We start from the raw sequence: 16,272 nt of genomic DNA, 5'->3' as shown, positions 1-16,272 counted from the left end.
GGAAACCCTGCCTCTACAGAAGAAGTTCAACAGCCACAGAGGGACAGTGATACTGATCCTAGTCTGAGAGCAAACACTTGTGTTACTGAACCAGTTCCATCTGTAACCGGTTCGGAGAGTCTTGCTCCTCAAACATCTGTCGCTGTCGATTCAACCCCTTCTTCGGCACCAGAAATATTTTACGGACCTGACGGTCTTCCACTTCCACCTAGTTTGATTGCGATAGAGGAAATTGTAGAAGATCCGCAAGCAAGTACTCCAACACATTTTGGAGTCGGGGTCACTCTATTTCCTTCGACATCAGAAGTTAGTCTACCACCAATGGAAGTTCCTGTAGAATCGCTAGGTAATCTTTTGGATAGACTCAAAATGTCTGAACAACCGTCAACATCTAGGACTGTGTCGACTGACACAGCGACAGAAGAACTGCCTACCGTCACTCCGACAATGTTCGCCGGCGTACCATCTGTCCCGACTAGCTCACAACCGCTAGAAGGAGTCCATCCAGGGGCTATTTCAACAGTATGGTCCGTTCCTGTTTGTTCTGCCGGAATAATCTCCGGCAACTCTTATGTTGAGACTCGCCAAATTGATCCATTTGGAGGTCAATTTGGGCAATCCAGTCCCCAAGGGCAGACAATCCCCTTGAGTTCCGGATTGCCACCGTATGGGGGGCAGTATGCCCTTTCCTTACTCCCTCTGGGAGGATATCCATACGGGAGTTCGCAACAGTATTCAGGTTATACTGGAGTTACGTCAAGTGGTTGGGTACCTATACTACCCCAACGACCAAGGGTTGTGTATTCTATGCAACAATGTGTACCTATGTCGAACATCCCGACTACGCCAGCTATTGTGACAGTGTCACAAGTTCAAACGCTGCCTGTTGTATGTCAACCTCAGATTTCTCAGGTTGTAATGCAACAACCCCTTGACCCTGTGACTCAACCACAATCGCCGACTGGTGGGGCGACACAGGTCCAAACGGGTACAATTACCCCACACCTTGGTCCGACGGTTAGTATAGCGCAACAGAACATGGCTTCACAACCGTGGCTGGTGCAATACCAACAACCACAATTCCAACAAGTATACCAAAGTTCTGAGCAACAGATCTTTGTGAATAGTGGACAGCCGTACATTCAAAACGGTCAGAATCAACCATTCTACAATGGTCATGTCCACCAACCGTATCAGTCATACCAGCATCAACTACATTATGCTGGTATGCAAAGGCCAACTGCTCAGGCGATTCCATCATATCCTGGGTATGCTTCACCTAACCTGAATCAACAGTTACCATTCGTGGCAACTTTAGAGTTACCTGATTTACACCGGTTAACAAACGATCCAATTGCTTACGCCCCTTGGTGGCCAGCGATCCCTCATAAGCTTCCATCAGATATTCCTAAATTTAATGGAAATCCAGGTGAAGATCCATCGAATCACGTGATGACATTTCATCTATGGTGTTCGTCAAACACCCTAAATGATGATTCGATAAGGCTTCGCCTTTTTCAGAGGACGTTAACGGGTCCAGCGGCAAAATGGTATATTGAATTGCCTAGAGCTTCGTTCGACAACTTCAGTACCTTAGCCACGACTTTCTTAACCCATTTTCAATTACCGATAAGGTATGAAATGGGAATGGAAATCCTAACCAACTTCAAACAGACAACGGCCACTCACATATCTGATCATATACATGAGTGGCGACGTCGTCGTAGAATGGTAAAAACGTACGTTCCCGATCAGCTATTAGCTGAATGGTTTATCAAGTCGTTACTTCCTGCCATAACGGAAGATGTGGCAAAGGGGGGGGGTTGTAACGGAAGAGCAAGTCATCGCTCGTGCGCAATATCTAGACTTGGTCTATACTCAGTCTGGCATGCTCTATGACAAAATACCTGACGCCCCTAGACCAGAATTTTCAATTCCTCCTCCTCCTAAATCAAACAATGACTCTCACGCCGGCGATGGCGTGATTGGCACGACAAACGCGAAATCGAAAAAGGCTACGTCCAAGAAAACCCGTAAGATTTCAGATCAAAATGCAAAAGACGAAATTCTTGCTTTGGAAGTAAATGCCATATCAGCAGATAAAGGCAAAGAAACCAAACAACCAGGAAGCAAGAAGAAACAAAGCAAAGGGAAGAAGAAGAAACAGGGTGAGTCATTTCCTGAAAAAACTTCTTCAAACCCTCCTGGAAATAGGAAACTGAAATATCCATGTCAAATATGTGATGAGGATCATCAGACAGGAGAATGCCCGTACAAAGCTGAGCTTAAAAGATTCTTTAAAAGTTCGAAAACCTCAGCTGTGTTAACTGATCCGTTTCCAAATCCAGGAACTAATTTGGTTGAAAGTGGAAATGCTTCCCCATCGCAAGTGCTAATGCTGTCAATTTCAAAGCAACAAAATGATGCTTTGATTTCGACAAGGAACAAAGATTACGGGAATCCACAGCTGTCGAACGACAAGGATAAAGATCAACCAAGTAGTTCGACAACAACTTCGACAGAAGTTGTACCACCCATCATTCCTGAATTAACAATAAAACCGCCAAAGGGAGTAGTACACAAGTCGACGTTTAATCCCCGCGCTAGAGCGGCGCAACATTATAACATAGTGGAAGATTTGGCCCAATCGCCATCCGCTATGTCGACTCTTAAGGTGCTACAAAATTGCCCATCCCAAAAACAGGCTTTGTTATCGACCATTGGTGGGGTTGATCCAAAGGATTCCAATCTTGTATCCTTCGACCACAAAGGATACGATCCTCAGTTACCAGCACAACTAGCTTTCCTTATTCAAGTGAAAGCCCTCAACGAAACTGTTCATCGAACAATTATTGATGAGGGGGCATCTACATGTATTATGTCGATGAGTTGCTGGAAAACTTTAGGATCTCCAACCTTGTCGCGATCTTCGACGACATTAAAAGCATTCGACGGAAGGTCATATACCCCATATGGTATCCTAAATAACTTGAAAGTTGAACTAGGAGGGAAAACAGTAGAAATTGATGTTGAAGTAATCGATGGAAACCTTGATTACAACATCCTATTGGGAAGACCCTGGATATATGCCATGGCCGCAGTTGTGTCGACCTACTTCAGGAAGATTGCATTTCCCTTCCAAGGAGGAATTACAATCGTTGACCAACAAACATTTCTCCCCAACAATTCACAAGTTACGGGAAGCATTCCAATGATCCATGGAAGCAATCATTCGCTCCAAAATATTGGAGTAGGTCTCCTAAAAGACCCTGCCTTAATGGGTACTTTTGCCCTACCGCCTCCGAGTAATCTGGCGGAAGTGGCCACAGTGGAATATGAAACCTTCTATATCTAATGGATTTGGACTCCGAGGATGGTTCTTATCTCGTGTCAACCTCGTTAAAAAATGAAACAAGGAGTCATGAGGATAGTTCTTTTACTGTGTCAACCTCATTAAAAAATGAAACAAATCCCCTTTTCAAATCTCAAAGGTAAACCTTCATTCCAACCACCGAGTTGAATGCAATGAAGCTTCGGGGGCATGCACCTCGATTTGCATTATTATGCTGGGGGCATGCAAACTTATCATCGAGCAGTGTTACCGCAAGGTTCAAGCTCGTTAAAAAATAAACCCGCACCGAGCAAATGTTTCCACTTGCGTTTAAGCTCGTTAAAAAATGAACTATCCCCTGGTAAATAACCACCGTGAATGTAACATTATCAGCCATTAAAGCCTTGGTCGTGTTTGCACCGTCACCTCCACTTTTCCATTGGCCGATCATTCACCTCCATTTGATTGTTTACCCATTTTGAGGAACAACTGCGAAGAGTGATTTCACTAGCCATCCTTGTGACACTGCTGTGCTTGGAAAATTCCAACCCTTACCTGGAATCAGCTGCTACCCATTTTATCACTCGTTCCTCAAAAGACGAGTCTTCTTTAAGCTCTTTTCATCTGACTCGTAAAATATGAAAAGATTGCCGAGTTTTGGCCTTCCAGCTCGTTAAAGCGACCGGAAGAGCTATCCCTCCTCTAAATTTTAATCTTTTTGGACCTGAGGGATTATTGCACAAAAAGATCGAGCGCTTGTTTTGTTCGGCTCGTTAAAACTATCGAAAATTCATCCCTTTTGTATTGTTTTATACTTTTTCGGACTTAAGGGATTAGATGACGAAAAAGGACTTTCGGAGTTAACTTTACGTACCTTTTCAAACTCCCTAAAAATGAAAAGGACCGAGTTATCTTTGTCGTTAGACTCGTTAAAAACATTAATAGCGACAAACTTGTCTTTAGACGAGAACGAGTTTCACTATCGCTAGGCTCGTTAAAACATAGCGATGGGTTTGCCCGAAGGGCAAATTATAGAACAAGCATATGTTATCCTCCTCAAGCTTGACAAAAATAAAGAGGTACTGGTCAGCAATGACTGGGGAAAAATTGGGAAGAAACTCAAAGAACCTTTATTGGTAGCAAGTCGCTCTTGAACATGACACTTCCACTCCGTGCCTGAGTCGGGTTGGGTTGTTTCATTCACCGGTCACATCACCATGGTCTCGCCATACCATCCACCTTTGGGGTAAATGCTACCAATCCATCACATAAGTGTCGCTGATATGTTCAAGAGAAGTCATCCAGAGAAGTCAACCGTGTCCCATCCACTACCATACATTATACTTCATTCTTTCATGACCGCCACCCTGAACCATATATCATCAGATCATTTTCACCTCCATCAAAATCATTTGCTCCGTTCCATGTCACTGATGTGGGATACATCAAGGCCCTCCTGTGATGGATCGCTTCTTGTTGACATCAGCTCATTATCCAAGAAGTTGATCTAAGGACACCCCCCTTCAGTACTTTGAAGCTTGCATGCCTCAATGGCAAGTTTCTCACTTCCGGCGACAGGTATAGATCAATGACCTTCAACCGAAAGATTTTGCGTGGTGTTCGACACCAAGTCCTTTATTCACACCACGTGGATTGTACTGCAGTACCTTGAGGGTCATTATCATTATCGGTGATTCCTCTCGCGCTTGTTAACAGTTTACATCATTGACTGGTAATCAAGCGATGTCTTTCCATGTTCGACTTCAAAACATTTCTCACATGGATCGACTTGTACTTAGAGTGAAGATCGGATGAGATTGAAGACCCCGGATCTAGTTTCATCCATCCGGGCTGCGATATATATTCAGGAAAAAATAAATACATTGACATGTACAACATTGCAGAACAGATAATCATCCTACCAAAAGGATGATGATTTCATCAGAATCATGAGTCTACCATCAGACGATTGTCTGTCCTATGTACATAAAATGAATTTATAAAGCTGAGCATGGGAATGCCCGCCTCAGCTAGATCATGAAAACAAAATTAAAAATAATGTATTGTATTGTATCTTATTACAGGTCTCCTCCCAGCATTGAATGAACTTCAGATCCTCCTAATAAAGCATTTCACCCGATAAACGACCTCATACTTTAGGGGGCAACTGTTATAGACATTTTTGTGCCTTACAGTTATAAGCATGAAATGTCCATAATTCAAGAGATCCAAAGTCCCTAAAGATGTTGTTACAGCTCCTAAAGGAACAAGGTCAACCAATGACAGCTTCTCCCAGAAGTTCTCCACCAAAAACCACTCAGAACTAGTCAAATCAGAATCAATTCAGAAGCTCCACTAGCTGCCTGCATTGCAAAGCACCCAAATACACTGGCTAGGTGCGTTGCAACGCACTTGAATGCACTACCCAGGTGCTTTGAGCGGGAAATGACAAGTGGCAGAGTCATTCAACGAGGTGGAAAGACCATGGAAGCTTCCAGAATCTTCTCCAATGACACTTGCCTCACTGAATTCGACCAAGTGATGAGTAAGAGGCTCTCAGTCTCCAAGTGGAAGCAAGAACTGACAGAGAGAAGCCACAAGTCAAAACATAAGCTGACTCATCCTCTCTGCTTACATCTATATATGGATCCCTCATCCCAGAGATCCGGAGGCTGGAATTTTGTACTTTGCAGAGAATTGCTGTTGGTTTGAGATTGAGATTAGTACATTGGGTGATTTATGCTTTGTTGGAGGAGAGGAAGGGATTCCTTTGCTGGGAGGTAGATGCTGGATCGGGACTCACTTGGTTGTATCTCCTCTTGGACTTTCTTATTCTATCAATAAACTATTTGAGTTTCTCCTACATGCTGTGTATCAATGATGTTTTGTTGTATTTGCATGTTTAGCTTAATCTGATCCTGAGCTTTTTATGAATGTATATTTATATCTTCGTGTAGTTTCTCTCTCTTGTGATCTTGCAGGAATTCGGTGAAGCTGGCCGGTGAGGGAGCTGGGAGCTGGGAACTACTGAAGAGAGAAGCGATTGGATCAACAAACTAGCGAAAGACACAGGTTAGTTAGATCCTTTCTCCTCATTTACATTTCATAAAGAAGAATACTCAAGTAAGTTTTCCTTGTTTGTTGCTAAGGCACTATCACACCTTAGAGTGGGATAGGGGCGTTCTGAATAGATACTTTTCCCAACAACACTTGTGGGTATGTTGTTTGTCGAATACATAAAGGTATCGCCATTTCATTAATTGTGCTCTCGATTGATTTCTGCATAAAGATTCGCATTGTCTTAATCTAAAGTCATTTCCATTCAACAGTCTACATATTCTTATTTAACTATAGTAAAACTGGGAGATGGAACGCTTATCAAAGCTAAGGTAGCATCTTAAATCCAAACTTCTGACTCCCATTTGAAGTAGATATTAAAGCTTTATAAGATGGCACGCTGTTGAAAAGTTGACAGTAATTAAATATGCTGGCTGGACATTGCATTTATATATGGGTGGCCATGTTAAGCTCATGTCATATATCCCGCTGCAATTTTATTTATTTTTTAATATATACATATACACAGCTATATAATTACCAACACATAGACGTGCTTTATAAGGTTGACGGTCCTGTATCATGTGTACATAATTGTCAACACATGAGTTATTCTCTATACGGTTGACAGGTCTGCAATTCCTATTCTTATGTACGCTCACATAATGGCTCACTTTAAAACTTGCATGAAACAAGTCCTATAGCTGTACAACTACCCAACCGGTTGGACAGGACTGCGATGATTCCCACGCAGTTCTCCATGACTCGAACCTGTTAGCAATTGACACGATCTCCACCCGATGATTCGTGTAATCCCCCAGGGCTATGAAATTAGCGATGCTGTGGTTTTTGTGTTGTTTGATACACATTGATTTGGGTTAACATTAATTGAGCATTAACTTGTCTGTCCCACCCTAGGTACGTGGCATGGGCAGTCTCCAGCTGCCGCCTCGGGATCCTTCATGTATCAACGACTACGAGATGAGAGAGGCGATCCTACGGCTGCCATGGATGCTTGCCGACTTACACTACTCTTGGTGCCAGGTTGTAGTCCCATTCTTCCGCGGGAAGACCTGGAACTTGTTCCGCCTCCTGCCTCAGCTGAGGGCTTGACAGTCTCAGCTCTATGGTTTGGTTGCAGAGAACATGTGCGCGAGGTTTCAGAACCTAATCCCACCACCAGAATTTATCGACCGGGTAATTATTTGACAGTTTCCTTTCCTAGTTCGTTGATTTACAATCGTTTGATTTGCAAATAGACCCATCATATACAGGATAAGTATTTACAATTCTTTAACCACAGTGTTTTGCTCGCACGCAGGTACCCCCACTCCTTCTGTCTGGGTTGCGGATGGCATTGGACGGAGTGGTGAGCGGATAACCATCCTGGCTTCCACCGGTATGATGAAATTCCACTTGCTTTTGTTTGTAGGAATGGGATCTGGACCTGGTCTACAGGCTATTGCGCCTGATTTGTGTCTACCGCTTGCCAGAGCTCGCGGATAGGTGGCCCGGTTTCGGGTTCTGGTGAAGTTATCCCCGAGAGGGCTTCTGTTGTTTTAGTTAAATGAATATGAGGCTTCGTTCCTCGTGGTTTGCTTTCTCTGAGCCACGCTGGCTGTGCATGTTGTTCTGATTGTTTACTTATACCAGGTCTGCCTAGAATTAACTTATGTCCCTGGGCGGCTTCTCCATTTTCATGGCCCAGCTTTTGATAATGTAATATGTATTGTGCGCTCCATTTATTTGTCTACTAGACTTGGAACTGAACATGGAAATTTTTGTTGAAATCTTGAACATGTATTATGGCTTCACTGAAATGATTTATCGCTCAGATTCTAGTTCTATTTGATTGTTTAGAGCTGTTTTCGACTCCCTAAATTTGTGGCTCTGTACAACAGTATATATATATTTATTCGGTTTCCAGCTTTACGTTTCATCCTGAAGAATTGATTTTCGGTGTTAACTATGTCATTTGTTGTGCTTTCTGCTTAATCCAACCAAATGTATTTACTGTTTTTAATCATTTTGGGGGTTTGACCCCACATGAGGGTTTTCGAGGGTTACGGCCTTGCCACTCACAACCATTGTAACGTATCTTCCAGTTACCATGTATCAGTGCGGCCAAGACTCGAGAACCCATGCCCATGAGTTCAACACTCTCCTAGACCCAACGGTTTCTAATGTGGGTGCATGCAGTGTAAACCACAGAACTGGGACCTCACCCATTCCTGGTAGTGGAGATTTCCCTTTTTCGTTTGGAGGAATTGTTCCACTGGAATTCTGGATTATTAAACATCACTTATTTTGTAGGTAGAATGTTTACTACTCGTCCTAATTTGTAGAGGATTTATCTTTTTGTTTTACTCCCCATTCCCGGGGCTTATACTCTCAGAGTCCACAAATTTCCAATCCCACACGTCTCACAAGGGTTCCAATGCTCAAGCTGTCAAACCCAAGGCGGATTCCATGAAGGAATCAACCTGACTTTCTTTCCTTTTTTTTTTTTTTGGAAACCTTAGTGCTTAACTCCATTTTCGTTCGCAGCAAGGAGCTTATAGCATTCTATGAAACCTGTACTTCTATTAATTATTGCACTAAATATTGCATGACTCGTTTACTAATGGTGTTTAACAAGGACATTGCAACAGTTCTTTTCCCAACATAACCTCTACTATACAGTCCCCCTATATTTAGAAATAGTCCGACAACAGTTGTCAACTACAACCGCTCGGTAGCGTCCATAACACTCTCCCACCTTCGTGGAGGTTTCGATTATCACTGCTACTATGCTTTTTTTTTTAAACAAACATTTATTAAACAATAGGGGAATACATCCTATGTATGTTTTTTTTTTTTTTTTTTTTTTTTTTTTTTTTTTTTTTTTTTTTTTTTTTCAGTTATCACCACCTCGGTGGCAGCAACAAGTTCTTGAGTTTTCTAACAGTAGTTGTTAATTCTATACAGTACATTTACCTTTTTCTAATGTCCTTACAGAAATACTTATAAATGTTTACTCACTTACCTGAACTGATGTAACTTACAAGTACTATAGAGTTGGGCCTCCTTTGTTTCTCCCGCTTCCAATATGCCACCCAACCTTGAAATTCGTCCTCCAGGACCAAAATCTCCCCCTAGCTCCCTCCCTTGAAGAGGTGAGCGCCTCCCTTGCAGCGCCTGACTGTATGGCTTAATCACTCTTTTGCATTTGCCCTGGTTAGGGTTCATGAACTGTGGAGGGAGTCACTTATAATCATGACAGTGTTTTTCCATAATTTTATCTGAATATATATACTACTTTGCACAATGCTCAGTTTTCCTATTCATTTTCTTATCACCATTATACAGTAAGATGCTTACCGCATGTTAATTACGATTTTAATGCCTTACTATTTTAAGTATTTGGGCAAAGAATATTCGTCTGGCATCTCACTACAGGGTTATTGTTCACATGAGTCACAGGAGTACTACATGAACTCGATTCCAGGCCCACACTTGTATGTATTCTTTGTTTTTCTTGTTCCCTTGTGGAGCCGCGACTTCTGTATAACTCCCTGGCTATGTTATATATATAAATATTTATGGTTACAGTGTCGACTTAAAGATTCTTTTACCTGCATGCTAATATGAATGTGTAACTCTGGTCCTCGATTCGACATACCCTCGCGGTTACGGCTTTGTTCCTTAGTGTTTTTCTTTGATACTGTCTATAATTTTGACTCTGTAAATGTTTCAGGGTCGAGTTTTTGGAAATGAGCTTTCTTGTTTTGCTACGTTTCATGGCTTATATAGGAATTGGACATAGAACAGATAACTGTTGAACTCTCTGATGATTTATGAAATATAATCGTTTTCATTGCAATGACATTTTAGTTCCAAGAATTCTGTAATTATAATGAGTCTCTGCATTAACTGTTTTTCGTAATCTTTGAAAGGGTTTTCCCAGCAGCCCTCGCTCACACTTAACTTCCTGAACCATATGTATTTTTTTTTAAGAGAAAAGAAAAATGAAAGACAGAAATAAAATCTTGCCCTCCCTGTTATACCCTCGCACAGTCCAATTCCCTGTAGGAATTCTCTCACCCTCCTTTCATAATATAACAGGAAAGAGGAAAACTAAGAATAACCTTATAAAATTACCAAGTTAGTATCAATTCTAGGGATTACTTCGTACCTGAAATTCTTCTGGTTGAAATGTCGTTTCTGGCTGACTCCCGAAACAAAACACGGGGTCTGGAGTTCCTTGGATAGAATGTCGTCTTCTAACAGTCACCCAAAACTGGGTCTGTCGTCTGTCAAACCGCCCAACCACGAGATTCGTCCTTCAAGACCAGAATCTCCCCCCTTGCTTCTTGCCAGACCTCAGTCTTGCGCAAGTTGCTCGTACAGTGAGCAGGGCTATCTGGTCATCACCAGACTTAGCCACTTCTTTTTTTTTTTTTTTTCCTGGAGTCTCTTCTTCTGCCTGTCAGTACAGCACAAAATTTTTCCTCCCTTCTCCCCTTTTCCCTGGAAACCCTCCAGTTAGGGAACACTTTTACATTTTCACAATTCACCAAATTATATTTAACTTTTAATCAAATACTAATAACAAGTTGAGTTTGTTTCTACCACAGTAATTCAAATATTTACATCGTTTTCTCGGGGCATTACACCAATGTTGAGTAACTTTGGCTTTGAAGGAAATAGTTCTATGCCGTTTTATTGCTTAAGCATCACATTTTATCTGTTGTTGGTTTGACATGTTTAATGCTCGAGCAATATTTTCTGAAGTGTTGCTTGTCTTCATGTCTATTGGAAGAAAACCACGTCAGGCATGGAATGTTGCATTGTGATGGGTAATTACTAGTGTGGAAATGTGAATGCTGGACTGAACGCTCCACACACACAACTTGTTATTATTTAATTGGCAGAGTAAACCTACAGATTTACAGGGGTACCAGGTTTTGTTGGAACACAAAGTAAAACTTGGGCGTAAATTTAGTAATGAATTGAATCCCCTCTTGCTAAACAAAGGTAATATTTAGGCCGATAGGCCTTCCTATGCATCAACAATCGTCAACACTTTTATACTGCTCCGTTGGATCAGGTGAGACACTTTCAACCGTTGATTTGAAGTGTGACTGCTTTTTCCAATTATTGGTTGAGTTGCCTTACTACTTTTTCCCATTCTTTTATGTCACTCTTGAAGATATTTTCACTGCTTTTTCCTTGCCAGTTGTTGTTGCTGTTCTTCTTCCCTGCCTTTTGGCAAGCACTGTTCTTCTTCCCTGGCTTTTGGCATTCTCACTTTCATCTCTTCGTTTTCTTCAATACTCTGCATTGCATTGGCTTGCCTTGTTTCTTGTTCAAGTTTATTTTCTTTGTTGCATGGCCGTGCATTTTGGATTTTACAGTGTTTTATTTTCATTGTGTTTTCTCTGTTTTGAATTTAATTTATGTTTTTTTTAAAAGAGTTTTTACATGGTTTATCCCGACGATTCTATTTTGTCGCTGTTATGTTGAGCAGAAGAATCGATAGAGATGAAATTCTTGATCCATTGGAATGCAATTCTCGAATTTTTTTATGGATAGAAGCAGGTATGCTTTGGTTTTCAATATCTATGGGTTTTACTAATAAATTTGTACAGGGAAAAGCAGCATGCGTGGTAGATAAATGCTCAACGACCGATTTTCTCCATCACACTAAGTTTATAGGTTGCATTGTAAGTTTATATATCACTTTTCCACTGGAATTGATGTAAGATAGAGCATATACTCTGAATATGTTATATTGGGAATCATTAAGAATGCTTGTTGGGCAGTCTGCCGTTATTTGAGTTTTGATTATATGCTTACTTTAAGCTCATATGTTTGTATTTGTTCTGGTTTGTGTTGTGCAGGAATCTCTCTCATTTGAACCTCAGAGGAGAAATTTCCCCAGTGATTGGAAATCTAAAAAGCTCAGAGTCAATGTATGTGAATTCAGAAGTTCACTATATATTACTTTTAAGCACTTTGGGTTCATTGCAATTAAACTGATAGTCTTAATATAGATTATATTTAGCAGCTCTTTATAATATATATGCTATTCATAGTTGATTTAGTGTTCTGCATGCAATGACCTTAAAGGAAATGGTCTCTCTGGCCAAATTCCCGACGAGATTGGAGATTGCTCTGCATTGAAAATCTGTGAGTTACTCTCTCTAATCTTGCAAGACTACAGTGGTTAAATCAAGTCATCTCCATACAGAACGTGTAACACTCCTAACCGATATAACTACATTGTAAATTTTTTTTTGAAGTAAAACTCTCACACTACCTATAACTAATGACGTTAGTGTTTTGTTAAGATTAAGCATTGGTTATCTTTCTTAATTAGGAAAACCCTTCTTATTAGTGGTCGTTAATGCATTCGTTCTGTGGTTAAGTAAATTTTAATGCCCAAGTAGGACAACCCTATGGAATCACACTATCCATCTCTTCACATTGCACAATTGTTGCTTTTATCGATAAACAAAAGAAACATACAATGACAAAAGCAAATCATGGGCTAAATAGGCACCTCACAAAGTTGTCCATGAATAGACTCAAAATTGTCAATGGATAAGTGGTCATTGTTGTGACTTATAACTAAATGAGCTAAACCTTCCTCTACCAAAAATCCTTTCTTGCCACAGAATATCATAAATCCTTAGTGCCACAAAAATGAAAATTAATCTTCTACAGTCTAGGAGGTAGAGAAATAAATGCAAGGTGAGTAACTTCTAATTGTTAATATACAAAATTAAGGCTAAGCACTAAGTGATTGTTGGTGTTGATAAACAAAAATAAAGGTCTTGCGGAATTGTAGGACAGGCATTGAGCAACTGCGAACATAAAGGTATAATCAATAGGTCCAATTTTTCCCTTGGAAATTGTCATTCGTGGATGAACGATTGAAGTAACTTTGAAAGTGATCCAGTGAAGATTAATGGTTAGTAAACCTCCACACGTTTTATCCGTATATGTGGACACCACAATAGCAATATATAATTTCATTAGAGAATGTTCAATCTTTTTAAGATTTTAGAGCTTCTATTTCTCAAATTTTATTCAAATCATATTATTTTATTTATTTGTAGATAGGTTCGTAGAGTTTAATGGACCTTCAAAGAGGACATTCCTTGTTGGTTGATAACCAATCCAAGAGTCAATCACTTTACAATGACTTGAGAGACTTGAGAGATATTTGCAGTTGTAGATATATTGAGGAAGACACTAACATAGTATTAAGGATCACGTGCTAAGTTGTACTTCAACACAACTATAACACAAAATATACTCACAAATCATTTATAACATTTGTGTTCAAACTGCTTTTCCTATATACAGAGGCCATGCCTATTTCTATTGAAATCGCGTCTATGGAATGTATGGCTTCCATGAGAGAGTTTTGTTAATATGGGGATTTGATAACAATGCTTGATACATATCGGCTCACTAACTTGAATATCCACATAAAATATTTTCTTCATAGCTTGGCTTTGTTTCAAAAACCAATAACAACAACAAATAATTCCCTCCTCACATCCAACGAGTTTTTAATAAAATTAAATATTTTTGTTTGAAAATAATTTGAACTTGTGCCATGATTTCAAACCATGTGTAATTTTTTTCACCTAAAAGGGTTCAGCTCCAATCTCCTACCACAAATTATTTCTCTTGTGGAATTTTACAGTTCACATGACACGTTAATATCCTTATGCAATTTCACCATACGACTCGATATGGAGGCTGTTAAACCATGACTATAATCTCATTCAAGGGCAACTAATAGTCTTTATACGATTCACACACATTTGAGGCACTTCGTAGAGTTTGTGAATCTTGTTGAATATTTTAAAAATTTGGCATACACTGACCTAATTGTACTAACCAATATATTTTTTTCATAATTAAATGTGCATCCATTTTGGAAAAATGTGAACACCATTGACTTCCATTCCATTTTGTAATGCAACACACAAAGCTTGATTGAGAGCACGTATAATTTACTCGGTAAGAACAATTAATCGACACTTACAAGCTTTGTGTTGAAAGTGCTTGATCCATATTGAGAGGCTATGCCAATTTCTCATTACATTGCATTTACGAAAATAATGGTTCTTATACAAGAATTTTACTTATCTCTTGGATATGTTACAAGAATTTGGCCAACATGGCTTCATACCCATTAGCTCATGAACCTTAGAAGCTTGGTTTCAAAAAACAATAAATCACCGTGTTTTACATGTTCCCAATTTTTATTAAAAAGGAAACAAATTTTGTATTGAAAGAATTGGAACTCACAACCATGTCTAAATTTCTTCACCAAGAAGCTTAAACTCAAGCATACAATGATACAAACAAATAGTTATCCAACCATGTTTTTAATTTGGTTAATAAAATATAAATCAACTACATTTCATTTCTATTTTCTAAATAAAATTAAAGCTACTAACAATTATAGGGCAGTTTGGTTTAGAAACCTTATTTTTATTCACTGTATTCTAATGGCTATCCATTCTATTGATTCACTGTATTCTAATGGCTATCCATTCCATTGTATTCTAATGGCTATCTGTTCTTTAGCTATCCATTCTATAAAAAGAACAGAAATATAAGGTCTAATGGCTATCCATTCTATAAAAAGAACAGAAATATAAGGTCTAATGGCTATCCATTCTATAAAAAGAACAGAGAATAAACTTCAATTCATATTCTTTCATAAATCGTATCAGATCTAGATTATCTCTCATTTTGAGTTGAGGAGCAAATGTGATCTGATCCTTATCGGACTTACCCCGACATATTCCTAACCTAGAAAATAGAAACTCCACCAGAATACTTTCTAAAAGACTAGCAAATTACGCTAATACTTTCGTATGTTATGGATAACGTAGGAGGCATATTAAACATCTTTTTCTCTTCTCTCTCTTTTTACTTTTTTCCTCTCCCCATCTTTTTATTTTGGGAATTACTACCACTGTCCGAATCCGCCTCTGACCATCAGATCAAATGTGAGTAACTTGTCTTTTTAGAGAGTGTGAGCATATTAAAAAATAGATATTAAACCTCCCACATATGATGATATTAAATATTATCCCACATTGAGGGCGCAGATGAAAGTTGACAAAGGATGAACTATAGATAAGAGAAGAAGAACTTATATCAATTATTGAGCCGTGTGGTCAACACAGAGCGAACTATTCTTCCGCCTTTTACTAAAGAATACGGTGTGTTGGCCACTCTCAGCTGCATATGCCAATTTTTGGAGCCTTCCAATGCTAATAACACTAGCATGAAAGAATGGCTCGATTGCATGCGCTTATTTCTTTTACGGAGCCGGAGGCCCTTGCATTTCTCAAAGAGGCCATGAAAGAATGGTTCGATTGCATGCGCTTATTCGATTGCATGCGCTTATTTCTTTTACGGAATTGTTAAGGTGCTGTGCCATTGTAGTGATGTAATTCAATTTAGAGGCCCATAAATATTGGGTATTTAAGACTCTTAAGAGTACATTTGGTCAACCGAAATACTATTTAAGACTCTTAAGAGTACATTTGGTCAACCGAAATACATCTCTCCATTCGCATGGGCATCTCTCCATTCGCATAGGCATGAGCATGGCAAGCAATATTTAATGTGACTTTTCAACAATTAATTTTTTTTGTTAATCCCCATATTGTTTAGTTTATGACTCTCTTAAATTATTTTTGGTAATATGAATAGGATTAAACCTTAATATTAATATAATATTATATATAATAATATTCATTAATACCCTGAGGGGGGATGTGAGGGTTCCATCGGCAGGAGGACTCGAGGCAGGAGGACTCGAACCAGGGCAGCCTAATATGTTTACTGGGACAAATTTCATCCAA

At 39.5% G+C, this 16,272-nt stretch overlaps 1 pseudogene; it reads left to right on the top strand.

The window, feature by feature from the left end:
* Positions 1 to 15,569: 15,569 nt before the first annotated feature.
* LOC149167951 (U5 spliceosomal RNA) lies at positions 15,570 to 15,677 on the top strand (annotated as a pseudogene).
* The last annotated feature ends 595 nt before the right edge of the window (positions 15,678 to 16,272 follow it).

Source organism: Pinus tabuliformis, chromosome 5_1 (genome assembly GCF_031772625.1).
Source record: "Pinus tabuliformis cultivar Carrire ecotype Pingquan chromosome 5_1, CPIR1, whole genome shotgun sequence".
NCBI classification, from domain to species: Eukaryota; Viridiplantae; Streptophyta; class Pinopsida; order Pinales; family Pinaceae; genus Pinus; species Pinus tabuliformis.
Note: the sequence above shows the minus strand (reverse complement) of the source record. Positions and strands in the feature narration are given on the sequence as shown.